This window comes from Podarcis liolepis (genome assembly GCF_965112155.1).
Source record: "Podarcis liolepis genome assembly, chromosome: 4".
Lineage (NCBI taxonomy): Eukaryota > Metazoa > Chordata > Lepidosauria > Squamata > Lacertidae > Podarcis > Podarcis liolepis.
Genome location: NC_139558.1, coordinates 3,813,515 through 3,838,597, shown reverse-complemented (window position 1 = coordinate 3,838,597; position 25,083 = coordinate 3,813,515). Strand labels below are relative to the sequence as shown.

Sequence of the window (25,083 nt, the reverse complement as noted above, 5' to 3'; positions counted from 1 at the left end):
GAAAATATGTTACATGAATTCCATTTCTTCTCCAATGCCACGGAGTGTGTAGTCAACTTTCCTCATTCCTAACAAGGATTGATTTGGCAATAAAATGCATTTAACATTCCTGCATAAGCAGCAGTAAATTCAACTGTTAGGGCTTCAGAAGGAAAACAGGGTTAACTAGCTGGTTCTTTGAAACATAATTAAGCATGAATTAAATACGATGAGTTAAAGGCTAATGCTAATGAAGCTAAAGATAAGTTATGGAGATTCAGTCTGAAATGTTAATGGTTGACTTTCAACATATGTCACATATTGAACATATGTCCCTCTGGACTCTCATGCGCTGTGCAGCTGACATAGGCCAGTCAGAACAGGCTGCCGCGCTTCTCAAGCTCAAAGGAGACAACAAATAAAAGCATTAGGACTTAATCTTTGGGTTAGGGGGTCACTACTTGCCCTTGACACTGATGAAGAGAAAGAAACCTTTTGCTTTTCTAGCAGGTTGCACTAACTATAGATTTCTAGAGCCACAGCAAAGATGGATACATAATAGTACACATTTACTCAAACAAAGAAACGGGAGAAAGTTAATGCAAAACCTCAGCTCTTTGCTGGAGGCAGGGCTGTGTGCAAAACCTCCATCTCTTCAGACACAGCTAAACAAATGCACCCTTGCTTTGCCCCATTTAAGTCAATGGTGATTACTTGTGCCTTGGAATACCATGTTAGCATTAAGCACAGCCTGGAATCAGATGCAGAGTTCAGCTCCATGTAGTCTTTTTTATGCTTACAAATTGCCACATCAAAGAGCAAAAGGGAAAAGGAAGTATGTTTGCTTCTCATGCTGCTCTATTAGCTTTCAAATTTTCAATTTCTTCTTTAAATGTGATCTTAGATGAGAATGTTATGTTATTTCCTTGTATTCTTTCATCATAACCTTTTGAGTATGAGCTTGTTGGTGGTGGGGGGGTTCCTCTGGTTTTGACAAGCAGTATGGAAGTTGTGATATAATGTACTAATTATAACAATTGTATGCTATAGGTTTCCACTTCTGCAAGGGCCAGACTAGATGTGACGTTGGCTGTAATGCCTGTGTCTCTGCCCATTCACATTATCAAGCGGGGGTCGAGAGAGTCTCTCTCACAGGGGAATGTTGTGCTGGAGAGAAATGCTGAACCTGACATGTGTTCCTGCATTCTCGCACACCACTCTTCCCTACTATTCTAATATTGGCTACTAGATACAGAGCAAAACTGAAAATGACTCTCTTATAAGCCCTTTTCAGACATTACAATTAGGTTAAAATAAACATAGGGAGGCAGGGAGAGGAACAAGAGCTGAAGGCTCTAACTCTACTCTGCGGTTGCCATTCGTATCACCCTCCAACCCTTGGAAGGCAAATTTCTGCAAAGGGGAGCCTTTGTATTCATGGAGGCTCCCTGTAGTAGTAGTAGTAGTAGTAGTAGTAGTAGTAATAATAATAATAATAATAATAATAATAATAATAATAATAATAATACGCCGCCCATCTCAGCCACTCTGGGCGGCTTACAAAACATAGAACCCCAATTACATGCGTTGAGCTGATTGCAAGCTCCAGTGTTGACATGGAAAGGGGCACCTGGAGCAGCAGAACGAGAGGGAGGTAAATATGGGAGACAGATCCAGGGTTCAGTGCATCCATCCTGTGTTCTCCTCTTACTTACAGAGACAGACGTCTGCTCTATATATCAGTGAGGCAGACACATGAACAGAAAATGTTTGCCACTGTCATGCCTAGCCTGGCATGTCCAAGACGTTTTGGCACTTGAGGTGAGCCACAAAATGGCCCTGCCACCCCTCCAGAGAAGAAAGGATGAGTGACGTTCTACATCAAGAACAAGGCAGAGGGCGATAAATATCCTCATCCAGAACAAGGGTGGGAGGAGATGAGCAGTGCCTCCTATCTGCCAAGAGGCTGCTGAAGTGGCAGCCGTGGGGTAGGGGGCTGCTGAGGAGGTGGCAGATCCTGTCTCCAGTGAGCGCACTGCCACTGCTGCTGTGGTGGCAGCAGTGGGTGATACATTACTTGGAGACTGGATGTGCTGCCCCTATGGATCCTGCCACCTCAGGCAGTCAGCTCACCTTGCCTCAGGGGTGGGCTGGTTCTGTGTCTACCCTTTCTCCAAGTTAAATGTCTTGAAAAGAGGTTACATTTGTGTTAGACGCAGTAACTCTTGCATTACACAGCTTGGATGGTGCTGCATTTCTTAGTGTTCTGTGTATTTGCATTTGTTGCCAACAGTAGCCACACTTGGACTCTGTCTCTTGCTTGCTCTGCCTCTGGCCTTCTGCCACTGCACAAAGACAAAAGAACCTTCTGGATCAGGCCAAAGGCCCATCTAGTCCAGCTTCCTGTTCTCACAGTGACCAACTAGATCGCACCACTCAACTTGCCCCAAATTAAGTGGGACACAAAGAATTTACAGAAGCCACTCCGGCATCTCTTTGAAGTCTGTGATGTCCTGTTTCCGCTGCCTTCCCTTCTCCACCTCTGGTGGGGCGGCCACAGCCAGAGGCTCCACCACTGCCATGACTGACCTCCGCTGTCGCCATATTCCAGTAAGTGAGTGCAGCGCATCTCCACTTCCAGTGGCTGCAGCCAGGCCAAGAAGGCTGCAAGAAGGCTGAGGCCAAGCTGTGGTGGAGGAGGAGAAAGAGCTTGCGAAGGTAAGGCTGTGGTGGGAGGGGTCAGCTGCAGCACAAAGATCGGGCCGGGGGGAGCGTGTGCGGATCAGGAGGGAAAGAGTGTGTGGGTCAAGCGGGCTGGGTGGGAGAAAGAGCAGATTGGGAGGAGGGGGTGGCAGGAAGAGCATGCAGATGTCCCGCTTTCCTGTCCCAAAAAGTTGGCCAGGATGCTAGATTCCCCAGGGAAAATAGGAAGACTTTTATTTTACCCCCTACACACCCTTGTAATTACTCAGTTTTTTTTAAGCAGAAAAGCAGGGGGGACATAAATATACTTTAAACAAACAAGCACACACATCTGGGGAAAGTTGGAATGTGTAGAGTAATCCCTGGTCTAAGGCACTGAGCTTTTCCTAACCTAATGCATACGGGCTTCCATTTTAATACTATTCACATAACTTCTATATAGTGACAAACTTGTAGAAACAAAGGACTATACAAAAAGTTGAAGCAACCTCACTGCCACCCTTGCCAATATTCTCCCTCCCCCAGTTCTAATATTGGTCCCTTTATACAGCCTAAAACTTAAAATAGCTTTATTATAGTCAGCTAGAGCCTACGTTGGATTAATAGCTCCCTGTGATGATGGCTTGTGACCTGTTAGGTTCAAGGCTATTCCTTTCAGGCTGAGTGGCCTCCCACACACTCCACTCTGGACAATAACACAGACAGACAAAATTCAAGCTGAGCCTTTTGCTTCAGCTAGAAAATGAAAAGCAAAGTTGTCTGTGAAAAAATCATTTGCCATTCAATTGTATGTATCTGTGTCTTGGGGAAGGGAGAGCAACAGCTTTCGAGGTGAGAGTCATGTGTTACCTGAAGGAAAACCGACCACAGATTGCAGAAAATATTTTTCAGCTAATCAAAGATCCAAAGCTCCAAAGCAGAAGCCCAGAGATAGGGGGCTCTGCAGGACAGGAAATTTTAAAAAGAGCTTGCTTTTCTACTGCAACCATTTCTTACCATCTCTCTCTCCTCTGTTTATTCTTTGCTTATGGTATACTTTATCCCTCCCGTTTAAATGACAAATTGCTCTCAATAATCACCCCCCACCCCTGTAGCTTTTATGAACACTTTCCCCCTTGAGACTCAGGATTCATTTGTTTTTGATATAGTAAATAATGCATTGTTTTCTCTCTGGTTCAGTCCTTTATATTGTAGCAAAAGTGCCTGTCCAGAATGATTATCCCTCTTTATCACCAGAGTTTACAGCAGGTGAGCTCCTTCACCTAATTATGATTCTATAATTTATCACCAATCTAGCCTGCATTGGTGTCTACTGCCTGGCATATATCATGAGTAATATGTTGTTTGAGGAAACAATGTCCCACTTAGAGTTTGGGCAGCCTGCTCCACCGAAAATGCACTATTCAGCAGGTATGTCTGCCTCCTTTGTTTTCCCCACGTGATTTATTTCAGTAAGAAGCCCAAATAGCTTGCACAGTCCATAGCAAGTCCCACGACGTGCTCCAACAAGTGTTCCCTTCCATGGTTATTTACTGCTCAGATATAGCATTTTAGCTGTACAGCGCCATCAGGGCACATAGTGCTTTTACAGAGTGTCCTATTCTGCTTACTACAGCGCACTCTTAAGTGGGGCTGTCCTCTGAAGAACATTTGCATATGTCAGCAAATGCAGAATTCTACAGTATAATCATTCTCCTAATAGTTGCTGAGATTCTGGGAGCATGTTAACATCTATTCTCCAGTTGCCGTGTGGCTTTCTGTGTGATCCACAACCCTATGCAAAGAGCCGGTTTATGGCATTGTCGCTCCTGAAAAACCTAGACCTCATGCAGAGTGAAGCCTCCAGAGGGGCGCCCTTGAGACTCCCAAATGGGTGGTGGGGAGGGGCAAACTGGGTCTTTGACACGGGTGAAATAAAGCCTAGTTTCGCCCCTGCCACATGCATGAGCCAAACTCCGGGGCAGCCAACATGTCCCTCTTCAGGCAGAGGCTGTGCAGAGGGACATCTCCAGCCTCAGCCGAGGACAAAAGGGCCTGGAGGGCAGCCCTGGTCACTGGCTTTGGGCAGTTCAGGGTTCAGGGAGCCTTATGTCAGCTGCTCTGTTTTTCATCTGCATGTGCCGCTACTTTTTCAGAATGTTTTAAATGCTTCCTTTATTGATGGTTTATATTTTTATCTGTATTGTATTTATTTGTCTGCAAACCACCCAGGGGTTCATTGGAATGAAAGGTGTTTTAGAAGTGCAATAAATAAATAAAGCCTTGAAACTAAATTAACTTACATTGTTCATTTGAGAAAAAGAAGACAAAACAAACAAAAATTTGAGCAGCTTTTATTTCTTATATGAAAACAATACAAATAATAACACATAGAGAGGATTTTCATTATTGGTACAAGCAAACCTTGACAACTCCAGTCATTAAGTATATATTATTGTGTTATATTGTGCTGTGTATAAATTACCACGGAAAACCTGCAGGACAACGTATTAATTTATTATGAAAGGCATATTCAATATTTATGGTGTATATTGTTTTATATTGCTTCTTGATTGTATACAGGGTATGAATTTGGGTATATTTTGTACGTCTTATATGCTTGGCATTCTATTTTCTAAAAAAACCAAGAAACTTTCTAACTAGTTTCATTACCGAACTGGACTTTAACACCCCCAAAAAATTCTGTTTGTTTTTCTATTCTTTAGCATTAATGTAACACGTGTTTTTAAAATACTGAGTACATCCCACTGAGTGCTCTTTTTAGGCAGTTAATACAGTATATTCTGTTGCATATATCTACGCTGTTCTTCCCTTGAATAGATCCCTCTCCCACCCAGGAAAGGGAGTCAGATCTTCTTAGAGGCAGAACTCAGCTTTATTCAGATGAATAAAGAAGAGACAGACCCCCGACTTCTCGGGTCAGAAAAAGGGCCTGTGTGGTATAGAAAGAGATCACAGTTTACATATCAAAAATGCATTCCAAGGAAACGGTGTTAAACAAAGGAGTATTTGCCACATTATCTGTCCTGCACTGCTCTGCCAGCTCATCTCTGGCTGCCAAATTTGTTGCAAACCCAGCCTGTTCTGTTAGCCAGTCCTGCCAGCTCCGTCCTTGATGTTATCTGCTTACACGGAGCCTGCATTCCGTTCCCTCTCTGACTGTCCCATGCCTTAGAAAAAATAGACTTAGAAGCAAGCAATTAATACATAAGCAAATTAAGCATGATTAATTAATTATAATAAGCATAAATGATTAATAATTCTGATTATTGTAACAATTAAAAAATGTTGACAAGCTGTCTTCTGAATAGCTTAACATAATAAAAAAATTAAATAATTAAGATTCAATAATCAAATTTCTCAAATATTGCACAGAAAGCAGTAAAGCTGCTGTTATAACCCCCGATCACTGTGCAACAGAATAGCACGGTTTTAGCACCTTATCAAAAGGCAAAAAGTTGAGTTAGGTAGGCTATGCAGCTGCGGTCATGTCATCTAAGTATCATATCAGAAGCTTAATTCTCCCTCTCATTTTAGAAAATGCATTTATTCCTAGTACCAGAGTTTTGTATAGTCCAACATTTTGGAGAAACGCTGAGGTACCTGCAGTTTCCCAAGTGCTAATGCTGATCATAAAGATTGATCTAAACCTGAGAAAGAAGACGGACATTGCTCTCCTTTACAAGTGTGATGTTTTGACAATGCGTAGCAGACTATGTTAGATGATGATGATGATGATGATGATGATTATTATTATTCAGAGTTCCTGCCTTTGAACTGCAGCTTTACCTGCTTGACATTTCACTTGGCAGGGCAAAGCGCTAGCCGCCCTAATGGAGCAGCTTCCACTGACTTTAACTGGGGAGCGAGAGAAATAAAGAGTGGAAGCGATGGACTAAAAGACTAAAATTCACCAAAGGGCATTTCATTGTTTGTAGTCATGTTTCAAAGTTCTCCTCTCTGTTAATGATGCATACTAATGGTTTTGGAGCCCCTCAGCCCCCCAGGGCCCAATTCTGCACATACTCTGCATACCCATAAATTCCACACCTGATGTCAGGTGGTAGACAGGTGAGTGTGGTTTGTGGCAGATCATGTGGAGGTGTGGCTGATCACAAGGTTTCCCACTTCAGCCATAAGTGGTCTTCCATTAGCAAGGAAGTTCACAGAACAGCACTGATATTTTCTCTTTCTGCTCATGCTTTTAGATCAAAGTAATTCTTTTTTATAGAACCTTTAGAAGCAAAGTCACTACAAATTTTGAGAATGTCATTAATCTTAATTTTAAGATTAAATATCACCATCACAATAGCTGGCTGTCCTCTTTCCACCACTGGCCTCTGCTCCCAAAGACTGGGTTTTGTTACTGGACCAGGCCCAACCACCCCCTTGGCCTCCTGCCCTCACAGTGGTGAACCAGATGCCAAGGGGGAAGACGGCAAGCAGCAGCAATTCCCAGGAGTGGCATTCAGGGGCTTAATGCCTCTGGAGGTGACATGCAGCCACTGTGGCTACTGGGGACCTTCAGAGATGCTGCAAATTCTCTCTGCTGCTTTTGGTCAACACACTCTCAGGCTTATGATGCATTTCAGCAAAGCACAGATCTTACTCCTACTCACTGGTGAACCATGCAAATATGTCCTTTCCCTGAGCTCATTCAACTCCCAGAGGTGGTCATTACATGCATGAGAGGGAGGAATGAAAAGCTGAGCCGAAAATCAGTTACCCTGAAGTTTTGCTCAAAGTGACAAGAGGCTGGAGCATGCAGGAAGCAACATGTTGTGCAACTTTTTTTTTTTTTTTTGTACTCATGAGACATCCACTGGTAAAATTTCAAATTCAGCATGTCTTAGCATATGTGTGGTTCTTAGCCCCATTCTAAGATTGTTTGTTTGTGTGTGTGTGTGTGTCATAGAGATTCTGGTAGCAGCTCCTGTCTCTGAAGATCTGCATGGACTGCATGTATAGGGTTCCCTCTGCCTAACTGGGAACACAGCTTTTGTAGGGTTACCAGTTACATGGACTCAGTCATTTGTCATAGCAGCCTTCCATACCCTCCAACATTCTGCTGATGGAAATCAGGATGAGATTCTTTTGGGGTTGGACTAGATGACTCTTGGCACCTATTCCAACTCTACAGTTCTATGATCTATCAACTCTGTGAGGCAGATTGGGGCTGTGTGGAACTTGCCTAGAATGGTCACTTCAGCCAATGGGGGGTCTTGTTGTCTTGTCTCTCCACCATCCCAGTCACTGCTTTCCTTTTTCCTCAAAAGCCTTTATTCTCTTCTCTTTTTTTTCTCTCCCCACTGCCTTTCCTCGTGCTCTTTCCCCCCTCCTCTTTGGAGTCGCTCCTGAGGGCCCCGCCATCTGCCATGCTCTCCGCTCCTCGATGCTGAGAGCACACTTGGGGGGGGTGTATTGATGTGCAACTCCTCCCAGCCACCTTCTTGGCTGTTATGAGGAGGAGATTCCACTTGGGCAGTTCTCTAAAAGTCTGGTAACGACAAGCACGCTCATCTTGTCCGGGTCCCAGCAGACACCACGGAGGTGGAACATTCTGCCGGCCTCCTCCACCGGCCGGCACCCAAATCACACTTCTCACTTGCTCCTGCCTTGGCTGCTTCCATTTCCTCCACTGACTGGAAACAAAAGCTGCATGTTGAAGTTCCGCTCTTCAAGTGAAGCTTGCGTGGCTTTGAGCAGGAGGCGGGAGGGCTCTGGCAGGGTCCGAGAGTCCAAATACCTTCTTCCCAAAGCCTAGTAAGCACCAGGTGGGCTTTGGGAAGGAATCTTCATGCCTCCTGCCATCCTGGGAGCTGCTTCCGCAGTCCACTGCCGGGAGAAATCAGGGACCCTGATTATTACACTTATTACAGGACGTGCTGTGCAATGGCGGCCAGCACACAGAGACCCTCGTTCTGTGGCAAGCAGTCTGCATGGAAGTGGTGCTGAGAGCAAGCTCCGCGCTGCTGTGAGTGAACCCAGGGAAGGCTGGTGCACAGAGCCTGTGCAGGCTAGCAATGAACATGCCTAGGGCAGGGAGCCTGCTATTGTGACCTTACTCCTGCACACGTGTTCATTGTGTGTGTGAGACAGTTCTGGTGGAGTGTGGAATGCTACTGGGTGCAGAATTCTGCTTCCCAGAGGCCAAACCGTACTTAACACAAGAGATCTGTAATAATCCAGTTGGACCTGCTGTTGTCTTTCTTTAAACATTACAATGTTTAAAAAGTAAAGATCAGCTTGATTGGTGCACCAGTGTTTGACCTTTTCCTGATCTAACAGGCTCCTAGAATGTGCTATTAGCCCAGGAGTGATGAACATATGCAAACAGACAGCCCCCAAAATGTGCTTACTTAGCATAATTTATACTAGAGCACAGACTCCAGCTTTTCTTTCTCAGCCCTTGGATTAGCTGGGCAGGGAAGTTTAAATTCACTAGCATGGACTGCACCAAGTCCCAAGGGTATGCAAGGTTTGTTTCAAAGGCTTGATTTGAAAGAATATCTTTTTGAGTCTCAATTTTGCCTGGTTTATAAGATTTCATGGCAATTTTGCTTGTGTTGTGCTGAGAATGATTTCTTTATCACATGCAGATTAAGCCATCTAATTTCCCAGTTCCCATTTCTGGTGCTCCTGTAGAGGAGATGCACGGATCTTAACAGAGAGCGCAATATAGGGAAGAACAGCCCTCTGGACGGTTCCAGGGCTAATGGAGATGGACGGTTTGGATTAAGTGGAAGAGAAACCCACTTTCAAAGTAATATACTTTTGGTCTCTATTGGCAGCAGGTTGCCAATGTTCTCTTTATCATTGCTCCAACTACAGGCGCAGGTCTGGTCAGAGGGGCCTAGTAATTATTTCAGAAAATTGCTGTTTCTCAGGAACAGGACCAGTTGGACTAATTTCTTCATATAGTAGTGCTTGCAAAACAAACATTATCCATGGCTGCAGGAAATAGAAGGAATGTAACAGTTAGTGATTAACATTTGAGTTCATTGCACTGGTCTTCCGCGCTAAGCATTTAATAACATGAGAGACCCTCTGAACATTTGCAGAGTGCTTTCCTGTCTAGTGCTGCACTGCAAATCTACGTAAAGGCACCTGAGATTAAGGAAAGGGCTTCCACAGCAGTGGCATGGTTTAGGGTAGGGACCCATGGCCCATGTGTTGTCCTCCAGAGGTTGCTCATCTCCCAACAGTCCCAGCCTGGTACCATGGCCAATGGTCAGGCAGGATGGCATTTGTAGTCCAAGAGCATCCGGAAGCACCCCATTGGCTACCCCTTATTCATGGGGTTTGGGAATTGACTCAGGGAATTGGCTCCCCACCACCACCTCCCACCCTGCACGTGGATATTCCTTAAGAGAATCTTACGTTTTGTTCAACTTCTTGATTCTATAGACAGACTATCGTTCTGTGCAGGCATCCCCCCACTTATGCATGTTCCATTGCATGTGGCCACGTCTACACGTGGCACCGGGAATAATTAAATAATTCAATTCAATCCCAGAAATGGCGGGAGAGAGCTGGAGAGCCCTTGTGGCTCATGAGGAGACCCTCCCCAGAGCCTGAAGAGGATGTCACTGAGGGTGGAGGAAACCCCAAAGAGACCGGAGGTGCAGTGGGGCTTTGTTAACGCTGCTCAGCCTCCCCGCCTAACAGCTGGTGCATGCAGTAGCGCAGCAGCCGCCACTGCTGCTTTTCCACGCATCCTCCAGCAGCCCCAGAGCTTCAGTTCTCGCTGTGGATATGTTTGGATACTGTACTTTTAAAATGGATGGGAGAGCGACAGAGAGTGCATTTAAAGGGTGTTTAGAGGGTGCTCCCCACTTTACGCAATTTCACTTATATGTGTGGCGGCCTGGGACTTAACCCACACATACAGTGAGTTGCCTGTACTATGAATCCTGTTTGCTTCTGGGCTCAATTTGAAATGCTGGTACTTACCTTTGAGATACATATACCTGAAGGAACTACCATTCCTATATTAAGCTGCCTGACTCTTCCATCTGCAGGTGCTTCCCCCCTCATAGGTATGCTCTTTAACCACAAATGAGTGGCCATTTTTCTTTTTGCAATGAAACCCTCCCTAAAGGGGCTTGTCTAGCACCAACATTGCAATCTTGCAGACACCAAGCAATATTATTTTTATTAACCTAGGGATTTTACTAATGCACCCCCCTCCCTGCATCTTATGATATAAATCTGGTTGTATATCATCCTGAATTTAACAGGATGGAGGGTGTTCATAATGTTTGTTATGAATAATAAAACAAATCACTTGGTTTGAAACTGCTTTCATTTCTCTGCAATTTAATCTCCTTTCTCTCTCTCTCTCTCTCTCTCTCTCTCTCTCTGGGCTTTAGAATTGAAAATCACACCCACAATGCACTGGAATGGCATCTTGGTGGTAGTTAGGCAGGTTTAAGCCTTGGCACATCTCCCATTATAAATTAATCAGGGAGCAGAAACCAGGGGTTCGTAGTTCTAAAAAGCAACCAAAGTTGTTGGCATATACACAACAATGGGGTAAAACAAGTGTGTGGGGGAGAAATTATGCACCCAACACATTTTCATTTACTTATTCTAAGATTGTCTCCATCATGAGAGAAGCTCCAGACAAGCGGACACGGAGCAATGGATCCAAACTACAAGAAAGAAGATCCCACCTAAACATTAGGAAGAACTTCCTGACAGTAAGAGCTGTTTGACAGTGGAATTTGCTGCCAAGGAGTGTGGTGGAGTCTCCTACTTTGGAGGTCTTTAAGCAGAGGCTTGACAACCATGTCAGGAGTGCTCTGATGGTGTTTCCTGCTTGGCAGGGGGTTGGACTCGATGGCCCTTGTGGTCTCTTCCAACTCTATGATTCTATGATTCTATGTAGCATCACTAATCCGTTTCAAAGGTACAGCTTTTCAGGCCTACAGAAGTCATGGAATTTCTTGGGCACTGCATTAGCAATGTCACCCTTCCATATTGCGTAAAGAACAATCTTTGCTTTGGCGCAGTTTCTTGTTCTATACTAAATCTATCTCTCATACCAAATAAGTTCAACTATAAAACCATTCCACATAGAAACCAATCCTCTTAAGTGCGATTTTGAGCTATCAGCTCTTGTTTGAGATATCAAAAATCCTGATTCAAAACTGCCTGTTCTAAGGCTTTTGAAAGCTCTTTACCCATTTATGAAGTTGGCTAAGATTATGCATTTGGTTGCCTAAACAGCAGAATTGCTTAGTATTGCTGTAGCAATAACCTGCAGTTACGCTGTGTGTTGTGACGTGGGGTTTGTGATTTCAGCTCTCTTGACATAATATGCTGGAGACAGTTCTCTAGTAACACTTCTTTATTAAAGCAAACAAGACTGAGACTTGAGGAGGGGAAAGCTACATTTATAGGGACAGGGGACTAGCTAGAAAGGATACATTTTGGAGGGAACAATATCAGGCAATCACAGTCCTGCCTTTTGGAGGAAACCAATAAGACAGAGGATCCAAATACAGCAGCTTAAATGAACCAATAGTAGCTGTACCCTCTGGAACCAAAAGGCAGTTACTTTACCCTAATGCAAATACAGACAATAATAATACAGATATAAAATCCTTTGACTCAATACACAACACTGTGCTTGCTACCCTGTGCAGAAAGGTGCAAGCAAGGTGCTTATGGCAAACTGTTGGGAAATTGCAAAGTTTCTGCCCTTGGCTACAAACTCACACACAGTCTTTTAATCGAGGGACTGTTTTAGTCTTCCAGTAATTAGTGATGTGGATGCTAGAAGTTGCTCGGATCTATTGGTCTTACCTCTGCTTTCAAGCAACAGAGAAGAGCAGTTTTGAAGCACTACAGCAAGTTGAGGTCAGTGCTGTCGTGCATTATATTAAATATACATTCCAGAATCGTTACAACCTTTTATAGTTCTTAAAGATCCACACATCTAGCTAGGAATTTTACTTTATGTATTCTGGTTAGTTTATGAGGAGTGAGATATCACTGGGATATTCTCTTAAAGAAATGCTTTTTAACGCTGGAAACTTGTTAAATGTTTGAGGATATTATTGAACACCCAAGTCCATTCTTGTTGTTGCATGTTGGAGTTTAATGCTTAATAGAACTTTTTCTATAGTCCCATTTTAACTGTTTCTATAATCCCATTTTATCTTGCATGTGGACTACGTTCAAACGAGTTTAATTTCCAAAAGGGTTATGTAGATGTTAGTACAGTATAGTAATCAATCTTTTTGGGTTGAGTTTCATTAGAAGAGCTTCAAATGCAGTCAGTTTATGCTGCTTTCCATATTTATCTACTATTTTCTCTGCCACATGTCTAAGTTGAAAAAGCTGAAATAATGGGAGAGTATATTGTCAATGCTTGGTGAGGAGAGATCATATTTTCATCTTAAATCAAAGCACATACACACAACCTATTTATCCATATTGAAGTATTGATTGTCCTATATAGTTCTTTATCCACCAATTCATCCTGTAGAATTGATGCCAGTGGTGAGAAGACAGAGGCTAAATAAATAGGGAGCTTAATCCAAACTTTAATTGTTGCTTTGGTAGAAAGTATAATTTTTTAGTTTGAGATGTTTTTGTTGTGGCTTATATCAAAGTGTATTCCGCAGAGATTTCCTATAAGGAATTCTTCTACTTATATAGGAGACATATAACATCCACTTAATTAGAGCTAGTTTAGATGCTTGATGATAGCAAATAATACAGGCACCTCAAGGCTGCCTTTGTTAATTTTTTGGTAGAGATTTTCATTAGCTGTTTTTGAAGGTCTGCTTCTTCAGATAAATTTCATTACTTTCTGTTGCCAAAGTGCTAGGTTTTTTTAAAATAACAATTTCCAGCAAAAACGAACAGAAATATCAATTTTGCTAAGTAACCAGGTTTATGATAGCTATCCTCCCGAGCCATCACTGGATATTTTTCTCAGTTATTTTAGTCCTTCTATATTTGTGTATAAAATAAATTGCAGTTATATTCCTTCATTAGTTCAAAATTTGAGTGAATCCAAATCCCCAGATAACAGAGCGGACTTCCAATTTAGTTTAGCAGTTTCTAGAAGCTTATTTTGTTGTTCACTTGAGATGTTTACTCCAAAAAACCAGATTTTAGAATATTTGCGTTATAGTCCAAGGCTTTCCTATATACAGCTGGAGGGCATTCCACCCCCCCCCCCATTCTGGCTGGGATAGATATAATATTATGTCATCAGCATACAAAGATATTTTTACCTCTTAAGTTCTGGATCTAATCCTTTAATCTTCTTATTTTCTTGTATGTGAATTGCCAAGAGTTCAAGAAATATAGTTAAGAGTAAAGGGGATAATGGACATCCCAAACGTGTTCCTTGGCAGATAGGTGGCATTTTTGGCATAGGATTATTTATGTAGATTTTTTATTTAAAGCACTGATACAGAAAATTTGTCTATGTCTTGAAAAGGCTACCTAAGTTCAGTTCTTGTGTGGCCCTGGTAAGAAAGCTCCACTGTAATTGATCAAAAGGCTTTTCCATGTCAAATAAGAAAAGAAAAGGGGTTGTTGATTTGGTTCTTTACTCATTTCTATGCAATTGATCAGTCTTTTTACATTTCTTAGAAGGGTTTGATTTTTTTCATAAAGCCTGTTGGAACTTAGTGTGTGTGTATAGCATAATTTTATGCAATCTTTTAGCAAGAATAGCTATAAAATAATCTCTGCATCTTGGTACAGTTGTGAGATTGGTCAGTAGGATGTTGTGGTCCTTATTTGGTTTTCATATAAGCTTTATGGTTGCCTCTCGCCATGTTTCAGGAAGCCATTTTAAACAGAGTTAATTGCTTATCATTGTTATATAATGTGGTGTTACAATTTTAGAGTAGCTTTTAAATGTTTTCGATCACTTGGTTTTAACTGTTTTGTTGATAATTTTACTATTTCTTCCAAACTGCTTAGAGCTTTTATGGCAAAGCCTTATTATCCATCTTAAATATGGTGGTGAGAACATGACAGAAGTTTCTTGGAGATGAAAGGCTTCCTACTTGTCTTTCTTCCTTCTAGCCTTTTGAAAGATGTGGTTTTTCCAGCATTCATTGCTGGCATAACTTTAGTTTTTTTATACCCTTGTTCTTTAACTCAGTTGTCTATATCACTAAATCAGGACTCTTGTGGCATCCTGCCCTACCATATTTTTGCAGGTCCCCTGAGCACACAGGTAGTGTGTGCTACCTATAAATACCATAGATCATGTCCCCCACCTCGCCCTATAAAAAATGTAGGACTGTTCCATATTGTTGTGCTGTGGTTGTGCTCTGTCTTTGTATAACCTCTACTTGGCTATGTATTCTTACTTCATTATTATTGTTACTATGGATGGCATTACCTGCCTTAAGAGATCATAGATCAAAGGCAAGGTTAAAATGTTTTAATTAATTAGTAAATTCTGGTAGTTCTTTTATAGTGGACATCTGGCATACAGTTACCAGATTTTTTTCAATGAATCCGGGGACACATTTTTTGGGGGGAAGTTGAGTAGCAACAGGGAGTCAGTAGTGGGGATGGTGAGGCAAAAGACCCTGGACCCAAGCACACATGCATGTTGTATAAAGGTGCAAAGCCCTTCTTTCGCACCCTGTGAAGCATAAATGTGCAGAGTTTTCTAAAAAACTGGACAACGCCCACCCACCCAAGACTCCCGAGCCTCCCCCGATCTGTCAAAACAAAGGGGGCAGGAGATCTCTACTGCCGGACGTCCCCAGTTCCCCTTGGGCAGTGGTGGCGGCAGCGAGCAGCAAGCAGCTTCTGAAGCCAGCCAGAGCCAACTGCGCTACCAGGCTGACTTTGGTCTGCTGAGGCTGCCACTGCCACGATTCCCGGGGACAGATTTGCAAATCTGGGAACTGTCCCCGGGAACCAGGGACACCTGGTAACCCTAATCTGGCGGGAATGTATACTTGTTTGTTTTATATTCCACTGTTCATCTATAATGGCCACATCATAGTTTTACAACACACAAGCCCACAAAATATGATATCCACTAAAATGCAGCGATGAAAATTCTAAAACCATCCTTAAAACAACAAACTTCAAAACTCTGGTATCTGGTATCTATATATGGCCCACAATTTTTATTATCTATGAAAAGCTTGATTAAATAAAAACACCTTAAGTTGACATTGGAAGATTACCAATGAGAGGGACAGCCAAACTTCCAAGATGAGGAGCATGTGTGCTATGAATCTATAGTGTATCTATCTATTTTAAGCTGAACTGGGGCTCTATAGTGTATAGTTCTGCAAAGCTTTCAGCTTTGAAGAAACTGGGCCCTATTTGTCCACAGGGGACCTAATGATTTACTGGAATATATTTCACATCTCCTGTGCTCAGCCTTTATTCAGAATTATTTGAACCACTGCTGCGCCTGTGTCATGCACAACTGTCTCTGCTGCATGCTGCTAAACTATTATTGGTCCTGACTGCCCCTCCAGGGATAGTCTCTTCACTCTACTGATTCCATTCTTGCATTTAGGTTTAAATAGTTACTGCAACAACTGAAATTGCACTCATTTACGATTATTCAGACTTTCTTGCTTGCTCAGCTTCTGTGAGTTAGGGTTCCATCTCGGCAGTATCAGCAACTGTATCTCTGAAACATTTTTCAATGCATATCGATTATCTTGTGATTTTTACAGATAGATCTAAATCCTAAGGAGCAGCATTCATCCACAATGGACTGGAAAGTAGTAAGAAAGATGCCAATTGGATCATCTGTAATTAATGCTGAACTTCTTTCATCCTTTGGGGAAAACTCTGATTTGTGTTGAATTCCTGAGGTAAGGCAAATCTGGACTTTATCTTGACTCCCTTAGTTAATTCTTCTTTTTCTGCTTCATCTCCTGATTGTTACTTCCTATCACTGTCTGTCACTGGAGGCTGGTAATGTTGTTGTTTATTGGATGCCTGCAGACATGAAAGGCAACGAGCTGGCTAACCAGACTGCCAGAAGGTTGACCCAACTTGCCATCCAACACGTAAGGTGTCCCAGGTGGGAGAGCTGTCCCCTGGTGACAAATACAGCCCCCCCCCCCCCCCGCTTCTGATTGTCATACAAGAACTGAATGCTTCTGAATGGCAAAGTGTACAATAACCTTTTGAATACCTGGCCAGACACAGAACTAAGTGAATGATCAGTCTCTAGACTAGAACCAGAGCAATTCAGATATGTATGTGACGGACAGCTGAACTAGACCAGTCTGGTGATGCAGTGCCTCAGAAATCCACTAGCGGGCTGGAACCTCTCTCGGATTGGCCACCAAGACTGCCAGCCAGATGATGGGGGTGGAGCCAGCACTTTGGGAGGGGAAATAAAAGGAGGCATTTTTGAGAGAGGGTTCGGATAGTTGAGAGATAGTTTGTGGGGGAGACTTAGAGAGTTGATCTTGGTCTCTCTCTCTCTGTGACATCCGCTCTGAGGGAAAGGAGTCTCCTGAGCTTAGACTGGAAGACAGAGTGTCTTGGGAGAGTATTCAGACAGGAATGAACTGGAAGGCTGAGTTTGAGCAGGAGAATTAGAAGTTGTGAGGATCCAGTCGGGAGGAGAGAGATCTTCTAGGTAGAGAAGACTCCCAATCCTGTTAAGAGGGGTGAGGTGATTCCCTGGGTCTGTTGCACGGCCAGAAGTACCTTTGGAGTGTCATTGACAGAAGGTTGGGGATCTGACAGAAAGTTCCACCTTGCTTAAGAACCAAAGTATTAAGCTGTAACACCTATGCAAAAACTAAGCCAAGGAGCTGAAGTGAAATAACTGGAAATAAGCTGAGCATTGACCATCTAGGCTAGAAACCTGTAACATGTAACTGAAGCATAAGAACTGAATTAAGCAACAGAAATTTAAAAGAAGGTGCATCTAGAAGCCTTGTGTAGAAGCCTGTAACACCCACTAGATTTAGTGGAATATTAATAAGTTAACTGTTTCCTGAAAGAACATTGTCTCCTGACACATCCTTTGTTTTATCAACTTTGTTCTGTAAATTTGTTCTCTTATTTGTTCAGCTTCTGCCTGAGTCTCCAAAGATCTAAGTTTACCCTCACAAAAGAAACCCCCATGGTGGTTATGTACGGTGCCCACATAGGTGGTATCTGCCACAACTGGTGACAGAGGAGTAGGATCTGCTACAGTCTGCTCCAAGGCGGTGGAGGAAAAGGAATGAGAAGGCTAGGAAGATGGGTAGAGGAAACAGGCGGAGGAATTGCACACGTAGCAGAACTAAATATTTTGAAGTGTGGATGAGTAAAATAAAAACAAAAGGGAAAAGGGTTCCAGCACTGCATACCACTGACTACCCCCTGGGGGGAAAGCACTGGAGCTCAGGATTCCTCCACAGGGACACAGTAGCATACATGGTTGAACTCAGGTTGGATCCCACCCTGTTCTGAGTCCAACACTTTATTTCTCTTTCTACAAGTCTCACCTTATAATTGCAGGGGAGCACAGTGTTTTTATATAGGCTAGTGGCTGATGCAAATAAAGATTCTTCTGATCTGTTCTATTGTAGGGGAGGGAAAGCTGTAACCCTCCAGATGCTGTTGAACTCCCCCCCCCCCCGCCAGCCTGGCTAGGGATCAGGGTGGTGGGAGCTACAGTCCAGCGACATTTGGAGGGGTTACAGTTCCCCACATCTGCTATATTAGGTCATTTTTTACACATCAAAAACCCTGGAATTCTATTCCCAATTTATGATTTGTTCTTAACCTTCAGTGCCAGGGAATGCATGATTAACCTAAAGGCCAACTGAAATTCCTTTGGGGGGGTGGGGGGGGAAATGAGACAAGAAAGATGTTAGCTGCATCTCAAAGCTGCCATTTACATGTCACATCACACAATGAGAACTTGCAATACACTTTAAAGATTGGATATGTGGGTGGTGCTATGGTCTAAACCACTGAGCCTCTTGGGCTTGCTGATAGGAAGGTCGGTGGTTCGAATCCCCGCGATGGGGTGAGCTCCTGTTGCTCTGTCCCAGCTCTTGCCAACCTAGCAGTTTGAAAGCATGCCAGTGCAAGTAGATAAATAGGTACAGCTGTGGCGGGAAGGTAAACGGCATTTCCGTGCACTCTGGCTTCTGTCATGGTGTTCTGTTACACCAGAAGCGGTTTAGTCCTGCTGGCCACATGACCCAAAAAGCTGTCTGTGGACAAACACTGGCTCCCTTGGCCTGAAAGTGAGATAAGCGCTGCAACCCCATAGTAAAATTCAACTAGACTTAACTGTCCAGGGATCCTTTACCTAACAGCATAAAGAAAATTGATATGCTGAGTGAGGAAAACAGCAGTCAACTACTTCTTTTGTCCTCACTTCGACCACACTGACATTCTTTGCATCTATTAAAGCATGCCAGAGTACTGCCATTGCCAGCACCACTGAGCCTCTTGTTTGTAGCAAAATAAAATCAACCAAGTCTTTCATAAATATGTGAAGGAGGGACAACATGTCTTAAAAGATAAAATATGAAAAAGTCAGTATCAAGGGGAAAAACTATCCAAAGCTCTAGAGACCCTGGGCGGCTCGTCTTGGTGAGACTTTGTTCAGTCAAGGAGCTAATCCATGTTAACATTTTGTCCAAGATGTTGACCATGGCTCAATTCATAGGAAGAAAAAATATCATTTACTTTTTATTTTCAAACCTGTATATCTGGCTCAAAAAATAACTGCTTTTAAAGAGACGACTTTCTTCTTGTCTGAGTAAATTTTGTTCCAATTTTGTTTTGGCCACAAGTCAAAGATAACAGCTGTACACTTGTGGGTTCACTGAACTTTACGTGATTGCTGGCTGCATTTGCCGACTAGAGGGAATAACCAATAATTAGAACATTTCAGGTCATCTTCTGAAGAACAGTTTTCTCATGTCATGTGATAACCCCCTGCTGTCTTCCCTTGATTTCCCCAATTGTGGAGCTGGCAGCCATGGAGAATGGAATTTTTCAAGACTGCTGTGTTGTGAGATTAGTGAAAATAGAAAAATTGCCACTCCTTCCAATTTTGATGTTGGTTGTGCTTAAAGTTTTTCATTTTCCTTTTATTTGTTATAAAATGTCTCTAGCAGAATCACTCACAATGTTTCCAATAACAGAGAACTCCCAGAATTTCTGTATCTGACTTTTGGCTCAAGTTTTGGAAATCCTTGTGTTTCTTTCTTCCAATTGAATGAGATTAGCCTGAAATCTGCCTTGTTCCTGTAGGATCATTTTTATTTGCCTTCCAGGTGATAAAGTTGATGACCAAAGAAAAATTGGTTAACTGAATACAAACAACAAGACAAGGTACTGTTGTTGTTGTTGTTGTTGTTGTTGTTGTTGTTGTTGTTGTTGTTGTTGTTATATTTATTTATACCCCACCCTTTCCCCTGACTCAAGGAGGTTAACAGATAAAATGTGAACAACTAAAACAACTAAACCTTAATAGAATTATATCTATCTATCATCTATCTATCTATCTATCTATCTATATCTATCTATCTATCTATCTATCTATCTATCTATCTATCTATCTATCTATCTTTCTATCATTTATCTATCTATCTATCATTTATCTATCTATCTATCTATCATCTATCTATCTATCTATCTATCTATCTATCTATCTATCATCATCTATCAATTTATCTATCTAGTGTTATAGATTTGGGAGGGGGACCCCCTAAACCCTAGAAATTAATAAGTGATAAGATTTTGATTATCTGCAATGTGAAGGGAGAAATACAAGCTGCAGAGGAATTCTTGAGCTGGCCTATGCTGAATGACCTGGTCAGGCTAGTGCCATTAAGAAACAATACAGGGCCATTGAGGGCCATTGGCATGGCAAGAGAACTGTCCTTTCCCCTTGCCCTGAGGAGTGAACAGAGACAAGGGATTTGGAAGGTGCCCAGGGTAACTGAATGTGAGATGATAGGAAGAGAGTCCTGAGCCAGGGTTGCTGGGAAAAAGAAGGAAGAAAGACTGGGCTCCATTTTGGGCAGGCTGGCTGCACTGCTGCGTGGGACAAGCTCTTCTTGAAATGACCATGCTGTAAGGACTGGACTCACTCCATGCAGACTGAATGTGTAAATAGGTGAATAAATCATATTTCTTAAAGCTACGACAGTCTCCGCCATGTCTCAATTCACCAAAGGACCACAGACCTGGTTGCGTGCCTGGAACCCCATCGGCAGAGAGAGGGGGAAGCACCCAGGTTTTGTAACACTATCTATCCAGCTCCCTCCCTAGCATCTATCTATCTAAAAGATCTATTAAAAACATACAGATAATCACAATAAAAACAGTATGGAATCAGCCCTTTCATTAAAAGTCAGTTCCCCAAAGCCTGTAGGAACAAGATGGTCTTTACCTGCTGGAGGAAGGACAACAAGGAGGGAGCCAGGCTGGCTTCCCTAGGGAGGGAGTTCAAAAGTCTGTCACTTTGCTCCATCTCCCTGCCCAAAAGGTCAGACTTTAGGTGAAATTACTAGATGGAAAAATGCAAAGACTATCAAAATTAAGCTGACCAATCTTTAAAACTAGCCTGCCATATTCTACTGTTGTCTATAGTATATCTATTTAAAACGCAGACAACTGGATGACCTGTGCGTCTCTTGGAGGCAAATGCATAGTCAGGCACACAACAGCATGTGGAGAACTACAGCTTCTCCACCCCTGATTTCAGTTTTATGAATCTAGAAGTATTAATAGTAACTGGGTGCTGGGTTTGATCACGTTTGGGGAGAAATGAGTTCAACCCTACTTCCTGCTTTGCCATGGCTCTGAGAAACCTCAACCCGCACCCCACAAGCTGGGAGGGATGCTCCCATCGCCCCCTCAAACACAATATAACAATGTTGAGAGGTGGGCCAGGGAAGAACTACCCCCCGTGTTTTCATTCCAAACCACAGGGTTCCAGTACTGTTTTGCAGCAAGGAAATAGGTGCCTGGGCTATTCTTACATACCATATGATGTAAGAAGTATATAGGAACTATCATCTATCATCCAAAAAAGTGACAGGTGACCCCTCTCCCCTTTTCACGAGAAGTCCCACTTCCTTTTAAGATTCATTTAGGATTGTGCATGAAAAAGCTCTTTTGAGGTGCTGCCCTTAAACATTGTATTTTGGGTGTGTTGTGAGTCTTTATGCATTTGTATTTTTGTATCTAACCCCAGGGAATAGGTTTCACATTCCCCAACCCTCCATGCAGCCCCAATTTTTTTAGGGACCCCAATGATGAGAAAGATTGTTTGGGGGCTATCATGTAACATCTCTGGGTGACTGCAAGTAAAACGTTTCAAGTGCAATATACAATGTGACACTAGATGCCGATGGTGAGCCTTATGGAAAATTCAATGTACAGTGGTACCTCGGGATGTGAACGGGATCCATTCTGGAGCCCCGTTCGCATCCTGAAGCGAACGCAACCTGCGTCTGCGTGCGCATGGCTTGCGTTTTGCGACTTCCTCGCATTATGCCATTTTGACCGTCTGCATGCGCGCGCGGCGAAACCCGGAAGTACTGCACTCCGTTACTTCCGGGTTGCCCCGGAGTGCAACCCCAAAATACTTAACTTGAAGCATCCTGAGGTATGACTGTATTTTTAAAAACGCTTTCCAAAAAAGCATTTTCAAAACTTTTTTTTATATGTGTGTAGATTCCACCTCGGTGCCCCCAAGAAGAAGGAGCAGTTTTCAGGTTCCCCAGCCCCCCATTTGTCTCTCTGCCCTGGGGTGATGACAAAAAATACTGTTTGGAACTGTAAAACAGCTAAATGCCCAACCCTTCATCAAGATCCTGGCTACTACTAGCCATGTTGGCAATGTTATGCCGCCAGTGCCAGAGCCAGTAAGCTCTGAATACCCACTGCTGTGTGAAGGCAGTGCTGTCCTGCTCAGGTCCAACTTGTTGGTTTCATTTAGCTTCTGGTTGTCCTCTGTGGGTGGCAGACGAAGTGCTGGAGGGGCTCCTTTGGTCTGATCCAGGAGGCTTTCCTTATGCGCTTAGGAGGGGTGATTCAGAGTTCTAGTGCAAAGCAAAATTTCTCACCCAGCATCATCTGGGAATGCAACTATAGCATGCAGTTGCCCTATTAATATCTGACATTTGGCGGGGGGAGGGGAGAAATTTAGTATCAGGGTTCAGTAAAATGCAGAGTTAAGACACCGTGAAACATGAAATACTAAAATTAGATATGCATGAGTTAGAATTCATGTGATTTCAGAGGAAGGGAAAAATCACAATGAAAATGCATCCTTCTCTGAACCATGATTTGATTAAATCACTGCTGAACCTTAAATGTACTGTCCAATTAGCAAATGGCATATGAAACTGCTCTCCCTCCCCGCCCCGCTGAACAGAAGTGGTAGTTTTTGTGCTTATCTCCCGAACTCTGAGAAGCTTTGTCGGCCTCCACTTGAAGATAGTTGTTTATGCCAGAGTCCAGAAAGGGGAGCTCACCCAGCAGACTCTGTGGAGGGAGTGATTTATGGAAACTAATTTTATATCCTGAGACAAGACTAAAAAGTTCAATCTATGTAATTAAATTTTATACTGATATTATGAGGGAAGTGAGACAACAGCAGGACAATTTCAGTACAGAATGTTGGCATTTGCGAGTGTTGTAAGCATGCGAACGCTGCAGTGAAACCCTGAAGAAAATCTCATTAAAAGATAAAAGGTCTGACAATGTGCAAAAATTGTGCATGCGAGGTCATTTCCAAGGATTTGGCCAACCACATATAGTCTCTCTTTTATGTCAGTTGCACATACAGTTGTGTTATTGGGAGGGGAAGGCGTGGCATTCTGGCCTTCCAGAACGACAGCTGGCACTACCTGCTAGGGGAGTCTTGCTTTTTCTACCCTTACTAGTGAAGAGTCCAGCAATGGGCTGGGAGGTGGTGATCTCCTTGCTTGGGGGGGGTGCTTGGCTCATTCTGTTGCTGCCCATGATTATGCTATGTTGATCGATATGGCTTGGCCCAAAGCATCATGGGAACTGTGGTTTGTTTGCTGCTGAGAGTTGTTAGGAGATCCCTATTCCTCTAACAGAGCTATAATTCCCAGAGGGGTTTAACAATCCTCTTGGCAATTGTAGCTCTGTGAGGGAAATAGGGGGACCTCAAGCAGGAGCAAAACTAGGCTTTATTTTATCCAGGTCAAAGACACAGTTTGGTGCACGCACACACACACACACACACCCCGTGCCCATTTGTGTACACACACAGACTGGGAGCCTGAATGACGCCCCTCTGGAGGCTTCAGTTGGCAGAAAACCTGGCTAGCCCCCCCCCCCCGTAGCTCCAGCTCTGCCTCAAGCCTCAGTGATTTTCAGCACTCTTCACAAACTGCACTTCCCAGGATTATTTGTGGCAAGGCATGTCAATGTGGTATAATAGTACTTTAAGTGCAGATGAATGAATGAACTATGATTGAAAAGCTAAGAAAAATGGGTTTCTTGCATGTTTAGTTTACCCTTCCTGCAAGGAGGTCAGAGCAGTGTTAATGGGGCTTCCCTCTTCATGCCACCCTGACAGCAAGCTTGGGAGATAGGATAGGTCAAAAGAGAGACTTGCTACCCAGTGAGCTTTCTGACAGAGCAGAGACTTCAACCCAGAGTTTCCTGCTCTAAAACTCTCTCCCCTTTACACTTAACTCTCTCCTGTGGAGGAAAATATTTCCATCTCTGTGCTGGGGAAATTGATGATTCACAAAAAGTTAGCGATGGCAATGCTTTCCAGTCTTGTAATTCTGCTTGGAAGTCATATACTTATTCCATGCCTGTGCCCAGTCCAATCAAACCAAGACCGAGTTTGAGACAAGCAAGTCCTTGACTGCCTGGAATGCAGCCTCCTGGCGCTGGCCCCACACCCAAGGGGCCCGCTTGTCCAGGAGTCTGTGTAGGGGCTCGGCTATCGCCGCCTTGTGGGGAAGGAAGGAATGGTAAAAGTTCAATAGTCCCAAGAAGGCCTGAAGTTCAGTCTTGCTCTTGGGCGCTGGGGCATCACAAATGGCCCGTACCTTGTCCCCAGTCGGGTGGACCCCTTCTGCGTCCACCATAAATCCCAGAAAGTCCATCTTAGGCACTCCTAGTAGACATTTTCCCCGCTTCACCTTGAGACCCGCCGTCTGGAAACGGTGCAGAGGCGGTCCTCAAACTCCTCTGGCGTGGGCCCAGAAATCAACACATCATCGAAGAAGGGGGTGACGCCAGGAATCCCTTTAAGGAGAGAGTCCATTAGATTCTGGAATATGCCTGGTGCCACGCTGACACCAAATTTACCCTGAACGCTCCTCTGCGCGTCACAATCGTCTGCGTCTCTGCTGTGGCCTCATCTACCGGCAGCTGTTGATATGCTTGGGCCAAGTCCAGCTTGCCAAAATTTTTTGA

The 25,083-nt window shown here is 43.4% G+C and overlaps 2 long non-coding RNA genes across 2 annotated transcripts in view; both read left to right on the top strand.

Annotated features, from left to right (window-relative positions):
• LOC310706086 overlaps positions 1–25,083 on the top strand; it is a 1,025,148-nt gene that overhangs the window by 640,511 nt on the left and 359,554 nt on the right. The gene's annotated exons all lie outside the window — the stretch shown is intronic.
• LOC310706140 overlaps positions 12,477–25,083 on the top strand; it is an 88,835-nt gene continuing 76,228 nt past the window's right edge. The window contains exon 1 of the long non-coding RNA XR_014525720.1: positions 12,477–12,546. This is a non-coding gene — a long non-coding RNA (uncharacterized lncRNA). The remainder of the gene's footprint in view (positions 12,547–25,083) is intronic.